This window comes from Phoenix dactylifera, unplaced genomic scaffold (assembly GCF_009389715.1).
Source record: "Phoenix dactylifera cultivar Barhee BC4 unplaced genomic scaffold, palm_55x_up_171113_PBpolish2nd_filt_p 000456F, whole genome shotgun sequence".
Classification (NCBI taxonomy): domain Eukaryota; kingdom Viridiplantae; phylum Streptophyta; class Magnoliopsida; order Arecales; family Arecaceae; genus Phoenix; species Phoenix dactylifera.
The window spans coordinates 236,206-255,305 of record NW_024067886.1 but is presented as its reverse complement, the minus strand read 5'-3'; the positions used below and the strand labels follow the sequence as shown (position 1 = coordinate 255,305).

At 37.0% G+C, this 19,100-nt stretch overlaps 1 pseudogene; it reads left to right on the top strand.

Annotated features, from left to right (window-relative positions):
* Nucleotides 1-11,603: 11,603 nt before the first annotated feature.
* LOC120106096 lies at nt 11,604-11,701 on the top strand (annotated as a pseudogene).
* Nucleotides 11,702-19,100: the final 7,399 nt, after the last annotated feature.

The window sequence follows — 19,100 nt, the reverse complement described above, 5'->3', positions numbered from 1 at the left end:
AAACATATATATGGGAAAAGATGCAATAAAGAACAAACTTCAGACTTCATTGATCAAAATAGGAACATTTTTATATATTAATGCTCAAAATGATGAAAAGTACAATGTTCCACAATCAAGATTTAAAGATATAAGGGAAAGACAAGATTCATAAGGGAAAAAGCAAGATACATATGAGAAAAGGCAAGATACATACGAGAACTAGATTTCTAGCCTAGGCTCTAAATATAGATGCTAAGATCAGCCTAGGGAGACTCTAATTGAGAGTGGGAAATAGGGTTTTCGGAAGAGGACAAAGGGTAAACAGTGCCCTAGATAGCTCACGGGTCCCCCTTTTAACAGTGGGGTCCCGACGTTGGGTCGACTCAAGAAATTTCTTGGGTCGACTCAATGTTGGGTCGACCCTATTCTGGGTTGGGTTGACCCAAGTGCAGAATTTTTCTTTTCTCTTCCGTTTTGCTTCTAAAATGTTTTTCTTGCTTCCAATCCTTATAAACTCTTTATGGGACAATGATACATGAGTAAGGAATCTATAGATAACAAGTTTGACTCATGTTTCATGGGTTTTTAGAAATGGGAGGAATGTATCATGAGATTGCTTGCTCCCTTTTATATCTCTTCAATAAAAAGGATCACATATGCCTAATTTCCTCCTTAGCGTGCAGACTCTATCTTCACTCAAGGGTTTTGTGAATATGTGAGCTAATTGTTTTTCAGTACATATATGCTCATATGTTTCCATTTTGCACATGATCCCTAATAAAATGATATCTTATTTCTATGTGTTTGGCTTTAGGAATGAGATATTTAGAATGTAAGCCAGAAGTGATCTCTAAATGTAGATTCCAAAGATAGTTTTGAAATCAAGTGTAGATGGAATCTTTTTCAAGTTATTTCAAGGAGTATCAAGAATAATATTCAAAGAAAGGCACGGATGAAAATCCAAATAAAAGTATTGGGGCATAGATACCAAAACATGAATTTATGTAGTGTAGGATACATAAAATTCAAGGCTTTGAAAGTTCTTTTAGAGCTCTCTTAAGGACTTTCTTTTACTCCTTTAAAGATAATAACATCAAAATCAATTAAAATGAATTGGCTCATGATTGAAACGCTAAAGTGCAAGCCAATAAGAGCTCATTAGTAGATTCCAAAGTAAATTTCCAATACTAAGACAAATGGAATTCTTTTCACTTAGTTTTCAAAACAAGTGATTTACCAATTAAGTACAGATGAAAATCCAACTTTCAAAAGATATTCAATGAAGCACAGAGTTTAATACCACTTTACATTTGGTATTCTTTCTCTCATCTTTAGTTGTGAATTTACATGATTAAGTTCTATATGATCTCTCCCTCTGAAATTTTCTTTCTCCCCCTCAATTAATCATTCCATTTGAGAGTTTAGAGTTTGAAGATAATTTTCAATAAAGAGATTGAGTATTTAAAGCTCCCCCTCAAAAGATGCATTTTCTTTTAAACTTTCTTTTCTTTTGTTGAATTTCAGATTTTAATGATAAACGTGAATAAAACTGAAACTTTATGATATCAAGAATGTAGAGTGATCTAGAGTTATTCAAAATTTATAGCAATCACTCTTTTTAATCTTTTAAGAACAAGTTATGCTTCCTCTTAATCTTTGAGAAAATGTACTGAAATATTAATCAGAAAATGATTCATTTGAAGCTCAAATTCTTTCAAAAGCATTTACATTTTCCTTCTTTTAAGAATCATTTGAGTGAGCTGAAATATTTCTAGACTTGAGATCATTCACTCTTTTAATAATATATATACATATATATTTTGATGAAAGTCTTTAACAATGTAGGAGAGGAAAAAAAATATATAGATGACCATTGAAGTATATGTATTTATAGAACTCAATTTCTTAATCAAGGTTTTTCAGCAATGTATATATGAAGCACAATAAATCTTTTCAATATCAAAATAAAATCATATATTAAAAAATATTTGTTTGCAATCAAGATCATCAAAAGACACATCATTCAGACCAATATTAGTACACTTTGAAGATAAGAAATGATATGTTTCAGATGCGTATCAGGGCAAGCAATCAAGGCATCAGAATTATTCTATTTTTCTTAAGCTGTAATTTTATCTAGAAATTCATATTGAGTTATTCCCCAAAATGATGCAATCATTGAAGCATATAATGAAGGTTACAAAAATACAATGATAGAGGCATTTTTAAATTAAGTTTAAGCTTTTATACAACATCAGATTCTGAATTTCATAAAAATTTTCAAAGAGCCTTTCAGGATTATAATTTGAGATATGCATCTTCTACATTGTAGCTCATCTTAAATTATTAAGATTGAAGACACATATTTCAAGAACATTAGAGCACATCCAGAATCTTTGTAATTCATATTGAATTTTGGTACAAATTGGAGGATATTATGTACTAATGTTAGGCAAGATAAAAGATATGTCAGAATCAATCCATTTTGCCTAATTTGCAAATTCAAATAAATTTTTTTTTATTTTTCAAAATATATTCATTAAAACAAAATGATGTTGTTGTTGGTAATAACATGTTTCAATCAAAATTTATAGGCATGAAGCATTACAAGTTAAATCTAGGAAAGATCTTTGCTATTTGAATATTGAAAACACATAATTCAAAATATGCAAAACATAACAAGCATGTCATGGATCAAAATCAATTCTTTTCAAATAAAATTTCCTTTATTTAAATACAATTTAGCACTGATTTTATCCTTAAGGTGTGTTTTCAAGTGATTCAAACTTCATTTGATTTTTCACAACCTTCTTATATATTTTTATTTATTTATCATTCATTCCCCAAATTTTTAATTTCTTTCTTTAACCATTCAATGAACATTTTGATTATCTTCATTTATTTTTCGGTTTTACTTTTCTATGCTCTATATTCTATTTGCTCCCTATCCGGTGGAGTTGGAAGGGGCACGAGGTACTACCACTAGCCTCCCTCTTGTGCCGTCCCTAATATGCCCTGCACCGAATAGTTGGGTCAAATAGTGCCGGGTACTACCACTAGCCTCCCCATTGGCACCATCCCTATGATGAGCAATATAGAAGGTTTAAAATGTTCACTTCAACCTTTTCCTGTAATTAATTACGGATTTTATCTCTTCCAAAGGAATGTTCATATTAGTCTCACAAATGTGCCGAATGTATTATGCTTGTTTTGCTTTTCCTTAAGATTGAAGTATTTGCCTTTACTTAGATTTTACTTCTCTTGAATAATATCCATTTTCTTTTCTTTATCTCTCTCTCTTTTTGTTATTTTCAAGTAGTTACATGAAAGAGCAGAATAAAGAATTAATCTAATATGCTGCATATAAATATATATCATGCAAACAGCATTTTCATTATGCCCAATGATTCATAGCTTATCACAAGTTATTTTGAATTAGAGATTTGAGGCATAAACTTGTGTATTTCATGGTTATGCATTATATAGGAAAAAGTAAACTTCAATTTAATCACACCATGAAACAATCATCACTAGCATGAGAATGAAGCATGATATCAAGATGATCAGCAATTAAAGGTTTAATCATGCTACCATATAATTTCAGATTATTGATTTTGCTCAACTAACTCACAAGAGAAGAGTTTAGATTACCAGTGTATTTAGCATTCTTCAAGCCAAATACCTTTTAGATTCTTTACACCCTTGGCTGAAGAAAATCTCTCTCCTTTTTTTTGTTTGCAAAGGAATGTTTATTGTATCTTTCATCAAGGTGTCCTTCAAGTTGAAATTTCTTGCTCATAAATCCTGTATCATTAATAAACTCTTTTTCTTTCTTGAAGGAAAGTCATTAGTTTCTTCAAGATACAAAACATTCATACAATATATTTCTTTAGCTAGATGACTCAACATAAGATATGATAATAATTGAATATTAAGTCACTTTACTCAAGAGATTGTCTAAATATAAGCAAGCACAAGTCACTTGAACTAAAGAGATAATTTTATTAAATAATATGGTTCAAGGACACCCATGTGAGGCAATAGGAAGATTTATCAAAGTCAAACCAATTTTTTTTTTATTTTCAGAAGCAATTTAGCTTAGATTCTATTTGCCTAAAATAATTATCAATAAGATATACCAGTTAAGTTTTAATCAAGTTATTTTAAATAGTTGTTTCTATCAAAATTCTGGTTATGATTTGGCTTTCAATACAAATAATCTTGTTTTAGAGAGATAGGCAATTTTCTTTTAGATTAATTAAGATTTTATATTTGACTTATGGGAGATGGTTCAAAGGAATTAATATTCATACTTTTAGAATATTTTTATGCTCAGATTAAACATGACGTGTTAACATTAATCAATAGAATTCGAGATAATTTTATGTAAGGATATTAATCATTCAATCAAGGATACAGTGATTATACTAAATGAGACACTTAAAGATCAGATTTATTAATCTTAGATTTTTTGAATAGTCTTGAGAATTACAAAAAAAATCATTGTTATAAAACTTTTTAGTAGAATTTTCATTATGATCACGACACATGCATACATGCGACTTATAGAGTAAATCATAATATATTTCAAATAATCACATAAGGAATGAGTGATATTATGATAAATTATACTCATACCTTCACAAATAATGAAATAAGATTTCATAAGTATTATGCTCAATAAAGTTTTAACATGAAGGTATGAAATCAGCATCAAGTGTTTATACTAGAGAGGAAATTTAGATTTTTGTAAACTTGAAGAAGAAGGTTATATATATATATCCATTCATTGTTTTCTTATCATGATGCAAGCACTAGAAAGTTTCATGCTAAACTCGTTGAGATAAAATTTAACATATGAGGCATTTAAAAACTTTGATGCAGAGAGTATCGTAATTTCATAAAAAAGATAATTTCAATACACGAAGTAGAATGTTAAACCTTATACTAAATTTAATGAATAAAATGAGACTTATCTTTAATTATGTGTCAATGCACCCATTTGTATGAAAATTTCATTTGTTCCATGGGTAGCTTGGCACACCTACATCTATACCCTCATATTTTTCATGTTGGGTACCCAAGCTTGCTTGGGTCCTTGAGGGTTAGTGCATATGGTTCCTTTTGGAATCCAAATTTGTTTAATCGTAATAACTTTACCATTTGATTTATTCGAATTAGAACCATAAGTAAAGTTTTTATGCCCAATCTTTTTATATTTGAAATAAGTTATCTTATTTGATGGTTTGCTTGGCAAATTGATAACCTTTTTCTTTAGGGTTTTATTATTGAGCAAAGGAATCCAGCCAAGTCTTGATTTATCAAAAACAGCATGTTGGCTTTCAAACATCGTTTTTAATTTTTCTGAACTTACAGTGGATTTGTTAATAAAAGATTTTAATTGGTTGATTTCTTCATTTAGGTTTTGATTTTCTTTAATTAAATTCTGATTTTTCTGAATCAATTGTTCTGAATTTAACCTTAAGCTTTCATTTTCAGAATTTAGTTTGTCTTGTATTTCACCAAAAGAATTTCTTTCTTTTGAAATTTTTAGATTTAGTTTCTTAGAATTTTTATTCTTCATAGCTAGTTTTCTACATTCACAATACAATTCATGAAAAGCATTTAATAATTCATCATAAGAAAATTCTTCTTGAAAATCATTTGATGTAAGAGTAGATTCAGATTGTACCTTATCTTCTTGTGCCATAAAGCACAAGTTAGTTACCCCTTGTATTTCTTTGGAGCTAGTATCATCATTGTTGCTCCTAACTTTTATTTTCTTGCTTGACTCTTCCTTGGTCAAGGCTTTCTTCCTTTTTATCTCTTTCTTACTTTCTTCTTGCTTCCTCTTCTTCTTTGTCTTTAGGAAGCTTTTGAATTTTTCGGTGTTTGGGTATGGATCCTTGTTTTCATCACCGAATTCTTCATTTGTTGTTCTTTCTTCCGGATTGGGAGATTCAACATCGTTTTCTGCAGGCTCACTGTTAGTATGTAATTGAAGCATATGTGAGCTAAACAGAATATTGTCATAAATATTTTCTAAAGTATCCCAGATTTCCTTAGCAGATAAACATGCAGAGATTTTATTAAATTCAGTTTCATGGATAGCACAATATAGTATGTTCATAGCATTAGCATTCAATTGTGCTAAGTCTTTTTCATTAATAGTGTGAGAGAGTGAGTGAGGGCCTCTAGTAATGATGTACCATAATTCATAGTTTGAAGCTTGAATGAATATCCTCATTCTAGCTTTCCAATAAGTGTAGTTTGTGCCATTAAATAGAGGTGGTCTATCAATTAATTGTCCCTCTCCTATAGAACATCCCACTTGGGTTGTCATGATCTTTAACTCTTGATTGTGAGATCAATGGGTACTATTAGAGCACCTTGCTCTGATACCACTTGTTGCCCAAGGTGACAATCCAAGAGGGGGGGTGAATTGGTTTCTTCTAAATTTTTGGTACTTTTAAAACTTTCTTAATTAAGTGCGATGGATGCTCTCTTAGGTTATTTAAGTGAGTTAATCTAATGCAAGAAGAGAAGATAAAGCAAGAGAAAATGAAAGCACAAACACAATGCAAACACACCAATATATAGTGGTTCGGTGCTCTCCTTAGCACCTACGTCCACTCCCCAAGCATACCCTTGGGAATTCACTATAATCTTGCGGATTACAGTTGGATTGTTTTCCGGGCTCACAATCCAAAAACCTTGTTGGTTTTACGGGCTCACCAACGAACCTATACACTTGGTTTTCCGGGCTCACCAAGAACCTTGTTGGTTTTGCGGGCTCACCAACGAACCTATACAACTTTGGTTTTCCGGGTTCACCAAAAACCTTTGTTGGTTTTGCGGGCTTACCAACGAACCTTTGTTGGTTTTGCGGGCTTACCAACGAACCTTTACAAAGTGTTTAAACAAATGAAAAGAAAAGATTTAAACTCCTAGATGAGCATATAAAGCAATATGAACAACAAGAAGAGTTAGAAAGAAATTATCGCTTTGAAGTCGCTTTGCTCTTCTTGGTCAAGGAAGCTTCACTCTTCAATGGGGGAAGGAGCTCTTAATGCCTCTTTGAATCTGCTCAATCCCTTTCTTTGATTCTTGAATGAAGCTCTTGATGAAGCTTGTCTTGCTAGGGTTCTCTCTTGAATGCACTTGATGTATTTTCCCCAAAGCTTACTTCCTCTGATGAATACTCCCTCTTAAATACTTCTCCAACCTCCAAATAGTCCTTTCTGACCATTGGATTGAAGAAACTAGCCGTTTATAGCCGTTGGGAGTCCAAAAAGCATTTCTGCACAACTAGCCGTTATGTTCAGCCCGTGTTTGGGTCGGCTCAACCTGTCCTTGGGTCGACCCAACCTTCACTTGGGTCGACTCAAACATTCCTTGGGTCGGCCCTCTCAGAAAACACAGAAACTTGAAATTCAGCCTTCTGTTGCCTTGGGTCGACCCAACCTTTCTTTGGGTCGACTCAAACCTTGGGTCAGCTCAACATTTTTCTTGGGTCGACCCAAACTCAGGAAAATCAGAACCTTGAATTTCAGCCTTTCTTCACTTGGGTCGACTCAACCTTTCTTTGGGTCGACTCAAGCTTGGGTCGACTCAACTTCATCTTGGGTCGACCCTCTCAGTAAATCCAGAGAACCATTTTCTGAGTTGTTTGAGGATCTTGATGTTTGGGTCGACTCATGCTTTCCTTGGGTCGACCCAACTCACTGTTCATCTGTGTCATTTTTGCAGAAGTGTGCCAAATGCTTTCTTGATGTGCCGGGGTCGACTCAAACAATCTTTGGGTCGACTCAATCCACACTTTGCTGCATTCTCAAGGTTAGATCCATTCAAATGAACAAGAACATATATATATTTTCAATTTAAACAAATATACTGAGAGTAATGAACTTATAAATGAAGTATCAATTTAACTTATAGCATGCTCTAGATAATTGCTTGTTAATCATCAAAATAACACTATCATCCTCATGCATCTTCTAAAGATTTGATCATTGCAATACTTGAACAAATAAGGAGCATCATAATAATAATTTCTTACTTCACGCAAGAAATTATTCTGATCATTTGATCCCCAATGCTCCGGCATCCGGTTAGTGACAAGAAAGTTTACAATATCAGCATACCATGGCATAGTAGAAAGTGCAAACAATTGCTCTTCAGGGAACGAGTCCTTGATGGGCAACTGTGGCACCGAATCATTAAAAACTAGCCGTGATAAATGGTCAGCAACCACATTCTCTACTCCCTTTTTATCTTTGATAGTGATGTCAAATTCTTGGAGTAAAAGAATCCATCGTATTAAGCGTGGTTTAGCCTCTTTCTTATCCAGTAAATATTTTAGCGCTGCATGATCCGTAAAGATAACAATAGGAGCACCAAGGATATAAGAGCAAAATTTGTCTAATGCAAATACTACTGCAAGCAATTCCTTTTCGGTGGTGGTGTAATTCATTTGAGCATCATTTAAAGTTTTGCTTGCATAGTAAATGACATATGGCTTATTATCCTTGCGTTGTCCTAGGACAGCTCCTATCGCATAGTCACTAGCATCGCACATGATCTCAAAAGGTAATGACCAATCGGGTGGTCGCACGATGGGTGCAGTGCTAAGCATAGACTTCAACTTTTCGAATGCCTCTTGACAGGTTTCAGTCCAATTGAACGGTGTATCAAGGGATAGGAGGTTACATAATGGTCGGGCTATGACACTAAAGTCCTTGATGAACCTCCTATAAAATCCGGCATGACCCAAAAATGATCTAACATCTCTAACCGTCTTGGGTGCAGGTAGCTTGGCGATTAAGTCAATCTTAGCTCTATCAACTTCCATGCCCTTCGATGAAACAATATGTCCTAGGACAATTCCCTTTGGCACCATGAAGTGGCATTTCTCCCAATTCAGTATCAGGTTCTTTTCTATACACCGAGCTAAGACAGCTTGTAAATGTAGTAAACAATCATCAAAAGAATCGCCAAAAATAGAAAAATCATCCATGAACACTTCCAAAAACTTCTCGTTCATGTCTTCAAAAATACTGAGCATGCATCTTTGAAATGTTGCAGGTGCATTACATAACCCGAACGGCATCTGACGGAAAGCGAATGTACCAAAAGGACAAGTGAAAGTAGTCTTCTCTTGATCTTCTAGTGAAATCTCGATTTGGTAGTATCCGGAATAGCCATCGAGAAAACAATAAAAATTATGTCCTGCAACTCTTTCCAAAACTTGGTCTAGGAAGGGTAAGGGAAAGTGATCTTTCCTAGTGACCAAATTCAATTTTCGATAGTCAACACACATGCGCCAACTCGTGGGGACACGAGTCGGGACTAACTCACCCTGCTCATTTTTGACTACCGTCAGACCTGCTTTTTTGGGCACGACTTGAGTTGGACTCACCCACTTGCTATCGGAAATTGGGTAAATAATACCCACGTCAAGCAACTTGAGGACTTCTGCTTTAACCACATCTCTCATCGTAGGATTCAACCTGCGTTGCATTTGCCTTGTGGTTTTGGCATTGTCCTCCAAATATATCCGGTGCGTGCAAATTAAAGGGCTAATCCCCTTCAAGTCTGCAATAGACCACCCTAAAGCTCCTTTATGATTCTTTAGAACACCAAGTAATTTTCTTTCTTGGGCATGATCAAGATCAGATGAGATGATTATAGGAAAAGTGTCCTCGGATCCAAGAAAGGCATACTTGAGTTCCTTCGGTAAAGGTTTCAACTCGAGCTTAGGTATTTGTTCATGGGATGGTACTATCCTTGCTTTTCGAGGTGGCAACTGTTCAAATTCCTCTACTCGCGGTCTCCACCCATAGACCATCATAACATCCGAATTATCTAAATCAGGTGGGACCATATCATTAGCAGTACCTTCAGAACACCAATCTATCAAACCATTGTCGGCCGATTCAGTAAATGTTTCTTTTAACAAATATTCTTCCGCAATGGTTTCAACCCATTCAACTTCTTTACTTTCTTCATGATCACTGGGTTGTTTACCTATACTAAAGACGTTCAGTTCCAAAGTCATATTGCCAAAAGAAAGCTTTATGACACCATTCCTACAATTGATCAATGCATTAGAAGTTGCAAGGAATGGACGTCCTAAGATGACCGGAATCTGAGATGGTGAATTGGAAGCCGGATGTGTGTCCAGTACGATAAAATCAACAGGAAAATAGAACTTGTCTACTTGGACCAACACATCTTCGATAATCCCTCTAGGAACCTTCACTGACCTGTCAGCTAATTGTAAGGTCACAGTTGTTGGTTTCAACTCACCCAAACCGAGTTGCTCATATACCGTATATGGCAACAAGTTCACACTCGCTCCTAAATCTAGCAATGCTCGCTCAATCCTAAAATTGCCAATGATGCACGAGATAGTTGGGCAACCTGGATCCTTATATTTAGGAAGAATGTTATGCTGTAAAATTGCACTCACATTTTCAGCCAGAAATGCCTTCTTCTTGACATTTAAACGACGCTTGACAGTGCACAAATCTTTTAAAAATTTTGCATAGGAGGGCACTTGTTTGATTGCATCAAGAAGAGGTACATTGATTTTTACTTGCTTAAAAAGCTCAAGAATTTCAGAGTTTGGTTCAAGCTTTTGCAAGGGCTTTAATCTTTGTGGAAATGGTGCAGGAAAAGGACATTCAATTTTTTCAGTAGATGTTGGTGCTTCATTTTCTTCATTATCCTTTTCTTTTGTCTTGGGAGGGTCAGAATCAGGTATGACTTGTGTTTGTTCTAGGACTGGTCGGTCAATAACCTTTCCACTTCGCAAAGTTATTATACTCTTTGCTTGTTCTTTATGCGAAGTTGAAGATGATGCATTGCTACCGCCATAGATTTGAGGATTAGGTTATGGTTGAGCTGGTAGCTTACCTTTCTCTTGAGCACTTAAAGCAGTGGTCAGCGTTGTCAGTTGATTTCTTAAGTCATCATTGATTTTAGCTTGACCTTGCATGAAAGATTGCAAAGTTTCTTCGAGACTGGATTTTTGAGGGGGTGCGTGTGCATAATGAGGCTGCGGAGGTGGAGGAGTTGGGTTATATACTTGTTGAGGTTGGTCATTCCTCCACCTGAAATTTGGATGGTTCTTCCATCCAGGGTTATAAGTACCCGAAAAAGGATTATTAAAAGATTTTTGATATGTATTCATAATATTGGCCTGATCATGCAAGACTTTCTTGAATGCGGGTATTGTGGGGCAATCAGTGGTGAGATGACCAGGCATCTCACAAATCCTACAACACTCGCTGTTATGTTCTAAGGTCTTGACGGGTTCAATCCTTCTAAGTTCAATTTCCTCTACCTTCCTAGTAAGGGCTGCCATTTTAGCCTGAATATCATCCTGAGTACTAAGGTTATAAAAGCCCCCCTGTCCAACGCTAGAAGGCTTAGGCAAAGGTTTATTCACTCTATCCCCTGTATCCCATAATTGTGCAGTCTCTGAGAGAGAATCTAAATAATCCCATGTCTCATCGGGTTGCTTTTCCAAAAATAGACCATTACACATAGTCTCTATAAATTGTTTTAATTGTGGAGACAACCCTTCGTAAAAGAAACTAATGGTTCTCCATGTTTCAAACCCGTGATGAGGACAAGAGAGAAGCAAATCTTTAAATCTCTCCCAGCATTCATAAAATGTTTCATGGTCTTTTTGTTGGAAGTTACTAATGTGTCTTTTCAAAAAGTTAGTCCTTTGTACGGAAAAGAATTTTTTCAAGAATTCTCTTTGCATATCCTGCCATGTTCCTAGCGATCTAGGTCTCAAGGAGTTCAGCCATGTTTTGGCTTTATCCTTTAAGGAAAAAGGAAACAAGGTTAATTTAAGGACATCTTCCGATACATTTGGCACTCTAAATGTGATACTAATTTTCTCAAAATCCTTAAGGTGAAGATAAGGGTTCTCGGATTCCATTCCATGATACGTTGGCAGCAATTGAATTACCCCTGGTTTGATTTCAAAGTGTCCAACATTTTTAGGAATAATCATGCATGAAGGTTGACTAGTCCTAGTAGGGTGTAAATATTGTCGAAGTGTCATAACTGGAGGTCTACCTTCATCACCATGGTGACTTCCTACATCATCAGGAAAATTTGCCATCTCAAAAGGTGTGAGATACTGCGAAGGAATTTCAAGGATGTGTCCTAAGAGATGATCTAAAGTTGTACGACTTAATCGACCGGTGTCGTCCCTATTCCACCCTAGCATACAAAGTTTCAGAGTTTATTTATTTATTTATTCTTTTAATGATCACCCTTGATCTTTTCTTAAAGTTCTTATCAATTAAAAGTATCCGAATATCAATCAGACCGTTCCGATGAAAGAAACATGTGTCCTACAGCATTCGACGAAATTTGAGTGCAATCAGACGGTGGATTACTCAGATATCAGAGTTTGATGCAGACTGTGCAGGGAATAAAAAAAACAGCAATAAAGATTTTTTTTTTTGAAAGAAAAAGACTAAATACTAAGATACTGATTAAATCTAAAATTATACTAATAAATCAGCCATTCCCCGGCAACGGCGCCAAAAACTTGATGCAAAAATAAAATTGTTCTCCCAAGTGCAGGAGAATCGCACAAGTAGTAAATTCTCGGGAGTCCGAGGTCGAATCCTCAGGGAACGAAATATATATTAGATTATTTAATATGATTTTAGATTAATTAATTCAATAAATTTGTGGATAAAGATGATGTTTTGCCAATAGAAAATAAATCAGTGAACAGAGAATTGAAATTTGGATAGATTAAGATGGTGTAGGGATCTGGAATCCCCCTCGATGATATTATTTTCAACAATTAAATTCTGGGATTTTTGATTAAGGATCAATCAGATAGAATAGTTCTAATCATGGAGTATATAATTTGAAAACATGAATTCAAGATCTAAGTATTTATCGTGCCGATTACGTCTACGACAAATCAAACATCGAAACAATTCATGAATCAAAAAAAAATATAAACCATAAGAGATCTATCGCATAAATAAGCATGCAAGAATCAAAAACATATTAATAGATGTAAAACAAAGAGAGCAATGTTCAGAATTTACTTGAAAGAAAATAAGACATCAAAAGTTCCTCCATCACCCTTCACCTAAGGGATTAGCCAGCCATAAACATAAAAGAACTCCCCTCTTCCTCTTATTTCTCTTTTTTTTTTCTTTTTATTTTCGGAAACAGGGCATCCCCTATTTCCCTTTCTCCCTTACTTTTCTTTTGAATGGCAGAGGGCCTCTCTGTTCTTTTTCGTATGAGGGATGACTCCCGCCCCTGGTTCACCGAATGGGGGATATATATAACAACTCTCCCCCCAACCGAGAGCGGTGTCAAGCTGGCCTTCGATCACTTCTTCGCACGCGGTGGAGATGACCGGATGAGGCTGTGGATGCGGGAGAATCGGACGCGAAAACCTTTCGCGGGATGCTAGGGGATCTGATACACGAGATCATCACGGACGGTTGGCTTGCAGACGCGGCAAGGATCCGTCGCTGGGAGGTGGAACGTGGACGGATGGAGTTTGCAAACGCTGGCGAGATCTGATCGCGAACGGAAGGTGGTTTGGAGCTGGGATCACGGTCGCTGGGATCTGACGTGGCTGGGCTTCATCGTTGGAGCTGGGAGCTGGGACGCTGAGATCACGGACGCGGGGAATGTCTGAACTCGAAAGCCGCGGATGCAAACAGATGGGGATGCTCTCGAACGGAAGGATGACACGCCGGTGGGGAGAAGGATCTAGAAGAATCGGACGCGGAGATGCTTCGCAGGAGGCTGGGAACTCGGCTGAAGATGCTTGCAGATGGAACTGGGATGCAGACACTGAGAACACAAGCGGAGAAGACGGAAACGATGCCTTGGGGTCACGAATCCGGAAGCAGTGGATGCGAGAAGGCTTCACGGACGACTGGGCTTTGCTCGTGTGGATGCTGGCGATATCGTGATGCTGCGAGGAAGACGGAAGCCGAGATCTCGGGGGTTGCACAAACACGGGATGATGAGGTGGTCGTTCGAACGCGTGAAGGAAGCTGAGAATCGGGATGAGGGGTCGCACGCTGGGATTTAGATGATGCGTTGGAAGGTTACATGGACACGGGGTGCTGGATGCTTCGTGGATGCACGAGAGAAACACTTGATCGCAGATTCCAAGAGTTGGGAGAAAGGTTGATCGCGGCATGATTTGATCACGGATCCTGAGATGCGGACGGGTCTTGAGAGGGCTGATGTGGCTCACGGACACGTCAAGGCTGCTGAAGTGCTTATGAACGGCTGAATCTAGGCTCTGCTCTGCAGCTGGAAAGAGATGAATTTATATATAATGATAAAACTATAATAAGTGCTAAGGATAAAATATTTAATCATGTAAATGTTAACACCTATTATTTATCATTATTTTGCTAGCATTAGGCTAAGTTAATTGGTACTTAGATCGCACTTTTGTGCTCTCATCATGTAGTAGTTCACAAATTTTATTTTTTTCAAATTTTAGTTTTGGCAAACCTATTACAGAATCTCTTTTAACTAGTTTTAATATTGTATCCATACTTGCATGACCTAACTTACGGTGCCATAACCAACTTGCATCATTAAGCTTAGTATCACTAGCTACTAAGCAAGGATTATTTTTGTCAAGATCTTCAAGATCTACTACGTACACATTACCACGTCTTATTCCTTTGAATACTAAGCTATTGTCACTTGAGTTGGTTATGATGCAAAGAGTTGGCTTAAACAGAACATCAAACCCTCTATCACATAATTGACTTACGCTAAGTAAGTTATGCTTAAGATCATCTACAAATCGTACATTATCAACAAAGGTTGAAGAGGTGATTTGTACTTTACCTATACCAACGATGTGACCTCGGTTGTTGTCTCCAAATGTCACAGCACCTCCCTTTTTAGGCTCTAGGGTGAAGAATTGCTCCTTGTCATCCGTCATGTGTCTTGAGCAGCTACTATCCGAGTACCAACAGTTTTTGTCGACTTTGGCTGCAAGACACTTCTACACAAGGAAATCATACAAATTTAGGTACCCAAATTTTCTTAGGTCCTTCAAGGTTAGTAATGTTGGTTCCTTTTGGAATCCAAACCTTTTTAATTTTCCTTTTAGCTTCTCCTTTCCTATGGTCACACACATTAGCTTTATGCCCTACTTTTCCACAGCAAAAATAGGTTATATTCTTAGTTTTACTTTCCCCTGCTTTCACAAAGAAATTTTTAAGAAGCTTTTGCTTATTTTTAGGTTTATACCCTAAACCAGCTCTATTAAATACAGCTCGTTGATTATTAAGTATCATTTTCAATTTTTCAGAGCTATATGTAAACTTTTCAACAATAGGTTTGTATTTTTCAAGTTCTTTTATTAGCTTTTGTTTTTCTGTTTTGAGTATGTTTAAGTCTTCTGTGAGATTATCTTTTATAGTTTGTTTACCGTTTTTAAGTTCTGAAATTTCCTTGGTTAGTTTTTCGTTATCTTTAAGTAAGGTGTTAGTTTTTTGAATTAACATTTGGTTGTTTGTTTTAAGTTCTAAATTTTCTTTAATGATACAATCCTTGTCCTTAGTTAATTTATCGTATTTATGGAAGTGAGATTGAATAGTTAGTTTTAGTTCTTTATTCTTAAGATTTATTGTCTTATATTCATCCATTAGTTCATTAAAAGCATCATACAATTCATCAAAGGTAAAATCTAAATGCGTTTTAGATGTTACCTCATTTTCATTTGCCATAAATCAAAAGTTGGCCTTTTCCTCTTGTTCCTCATCCGATGATGATGATGATGAATCGGAGTCCGTCAAAGTGGAGACGAGGACTTTCTTTTTCTTAAATTTGCTGGCCTTCTTCAACAAGGGACAATCAACTTTGAAATGTCTCGGTTTCTTGCATTCATAGCATCCGATTCCTTCATTTTCCCTTTCCTTACCTTTATCCTTGTAGTAGGAACTTGAGGGACCTCTCCTCTGATGAAAGGACTTCTTCCGGTTGATGAATTTTCTGAACTTTCGCACGAGAAGAGCCTCATCATCGTCTTCCTCATTATCTTCTTCTTCGCTGCTGCTACTGCAAGATAGATCTTTGTTAGAAGAAGTAGATTTGAGGGCTATTACCTTTTTCTTATGAGTGGATTCTTCTTCGCTGTGTTGTTTCATCGTGAGCTCATGCGTCATAAGGGATCCAAGAAGCTTCTCAAGTGGCAGCTTGTTCAAGTCCTTGGCTTCTTGGATTGCCGTTTGTTGCCCAAGAAGACAACCCAAGAGGGGGGGTGAATTGGGTTTTAAATAATAATTGCAAATTAAAAACTTAATGAGTAACTAATTAAACTTAGTTGCAGGTGGATTAATTAGTTTACTATATGCAGTGGATGAGGAAAATGGAAGAGACAATTAAACAATCACAAACATAAGAGATTTTATAGTGGTTCGGAGCTAACCCTTGCTCCTACGTCCACTTTCCAAGCTTCACTTGGGAGTTCACTATAATCCCTCGGATTACAGCCGGTTGTTTTACAAGCTCACAACCAAACTTGTTGTTTTACGAGATCACAACGAACTTGGTCGGTTTTCACAGGCTCACCGACTAGAACCACCCGATTGTTTTTTCGGGATCACAATCAAACTCTTACACCGTTGGTTTTAACCTCGGCTCACCAACAAACATCTACAACCTTAATTCAATCTCCTGATTGAATCAACTAACAAGAAAATAGTTTGTAAAGAGTACAGAAAAAGCTTCTTAACAAGCAAATATGAGCAATATAAAAAAGATGTAGAGTTGAAGCCCTCAAACAGATTTTGGAAGAGGAAGAAGGGGCTTCTTGAACTCTGAGTCTCCTCGTTGAATGTACTGATGATCTGATGTCAGAGGAGAGCCTTGAATGCGAGGAAGACGTTTGGAGAGTAGACTTTAATGCACTTCTTCCTTCTTTCTCTTGTATTAACTCTTGAAAGGCTTTGGTAGGTGGAAATCCCTTTTGCTTTGAATGGAGTCTCTCTTTCTTGCTCTATTACTGTTCACTCTGGCTATTTAAGCAATCCCCATCGAAAACTAGCCGTTAGACACACTTTTAGAGCCGTTCTGCACAATCTGCAACTTCTGACAAAGTGTCCGTTGGGATCAGAGTCGACTCGCTCGATCTGGAGTCGACTCATGCTTTACTGGAGACGACTCGCCCGCTGTTCAAAATTTGAAATAAAGTGTCGTCCCGTTCTGGAGTCGACTCGCCAATGTCCGGAGATGACTCTTCCTTCTGGAGACGACTCGTTCTTCAGGATTCCAACAATCTTTCTTTCGGTTTTACTTCCTCGAGTCGACTCGGATTCTCTTGGAGTCGACTCGGCTCTCAGAGCCAGAAAAATAGGTCTTCTGTCTTTGGAGTTGAACTGTCTCGGAGTCGACTCGGACTTTGCTGGAGTCGACTCGGCTCTCAGACACCGAAAATCTGGTCTTCTGTCTTTGGAGTTGAACTACCTCGGAGTCGACTCGGACTTTGCTGGAGTCGACTCGGCTCTCAGACACCGAAGTTGGCTCTCTGACTTTTAGTCTTGCATTCTGATGACCCAAAGATTGATTTAAAGATTAATTTTGATGATCACAAAACCTTGAAGTATAAATACTAATGTTTGTGTTGCAAGAAGAAAGATAATTTGTTTTGCAAGGAACATAGCAAGTTGGAAAAATACAAGAAGGCCTCAAAAGCTCTCAAGAAAAGTTGGAAGAAAGCTACACTTTATTGGCCCAAGTTTCAAGTTCAAATGATTCAAGTTAGAGGAGCAAATTCAAAGAAAGATTCAAAAGATTAGTCCTCGAGTCGACTCCTGGAAGTTTAGAGTCGACTCTGGCACTCTGGAGTTTCAAGAAACAGTGCTCGATTCGACTCCGGGACTCTACGAGTCGACTCCGACTGAGAACAGGCAAAAAGACAGAGAGTTGTTTTTCAGCGCTACAGTGCTCGAGTCGACTCCAACTTCAGCGCTACAGTGCGGAGTCGACTTCCAGCTACAGTACCGGCAGACTACTATTCACGAGTCGACTCCTCTTTCAGCCGAGTCGACTCCTGCTTCAGCCGAGTTGACTCTAGCACGCTGGGAGGCATAACGGCTAGCTTTTTCTTGACTCCAATGGCTCTATTTTTGTCTCTAACGGCTAGATTTTTGTTTCCACGCCATCTAAAGCTATAAAATCAAGAGGAGAGCTAGGAGAGAAGGTATGGAAGTGGGAGAGAATACTTAGGAAAGAGATCTCAAAGAAAAATCTCCCAAAAGCACAAAAGGGTCATTCAAAGCAAAATAGAGAGAAGAAGAGCATCCAAGTGAATCCCAAAGCTTCCTCTCCATCCGTGTGCTGCCTCGGTGATCCTCTACTTCGTGCAAAATCAGAAGAGGGTCAAGTAAAGAAGAAGCCGAGTTTCTTCATCTACAAATTTGTTTGAGGGCTTCTTCTCTTTACTTTACTTATTTATATTTGCTATATTTGCTTATTTGAGAAGCTTGTATTTGATTTAAACTCTTGTTCTAATATCTTGTAACTTGATTCAATCAAAGGATTGAATCAAGGGGTTAAGGTTTGTTGGTGAGCCAAAGGGAAAACCAAAGTTGTAAGGTTGTGGTTGGTGAGCCTTTGGGAAAACCAACTGGGTTGATTGTGAACCCGGAAAACAATCGTTGTAAGGTTGTGGTTGGTGAGCCTTTGGGAAAACCAACTGGGTTTGATTGTGAACCCGGAAAAACAATCGGTTGGTTCTAGTCGGTGAGCCTGTGAAAACCGACCGAGTTCGTTGTGATCTCGCAAAACAACAAGTTGAGTTGTGAGCTTGTAAAACAACCGGCTGTAATCTGAGGGATTATAGTAAAATTTTCAAGAGGTCTTGGGGAGTGGATGTAGGTGCTGGGATGCATCGAACCACTATACTTTTGTTGTGTCTGTGATGCTCTTTGTTATCTAATTTCCTCACCCACTTACTTACTTAGATAAATTGCTTGCTTAACTCTTCTCCGCGCATCCTTTAGTTGCAAGCATATTCAATTTACTTAATCAAGTCTCATTCAATATAACTGCATTAAGACTCATTGTATTAAATT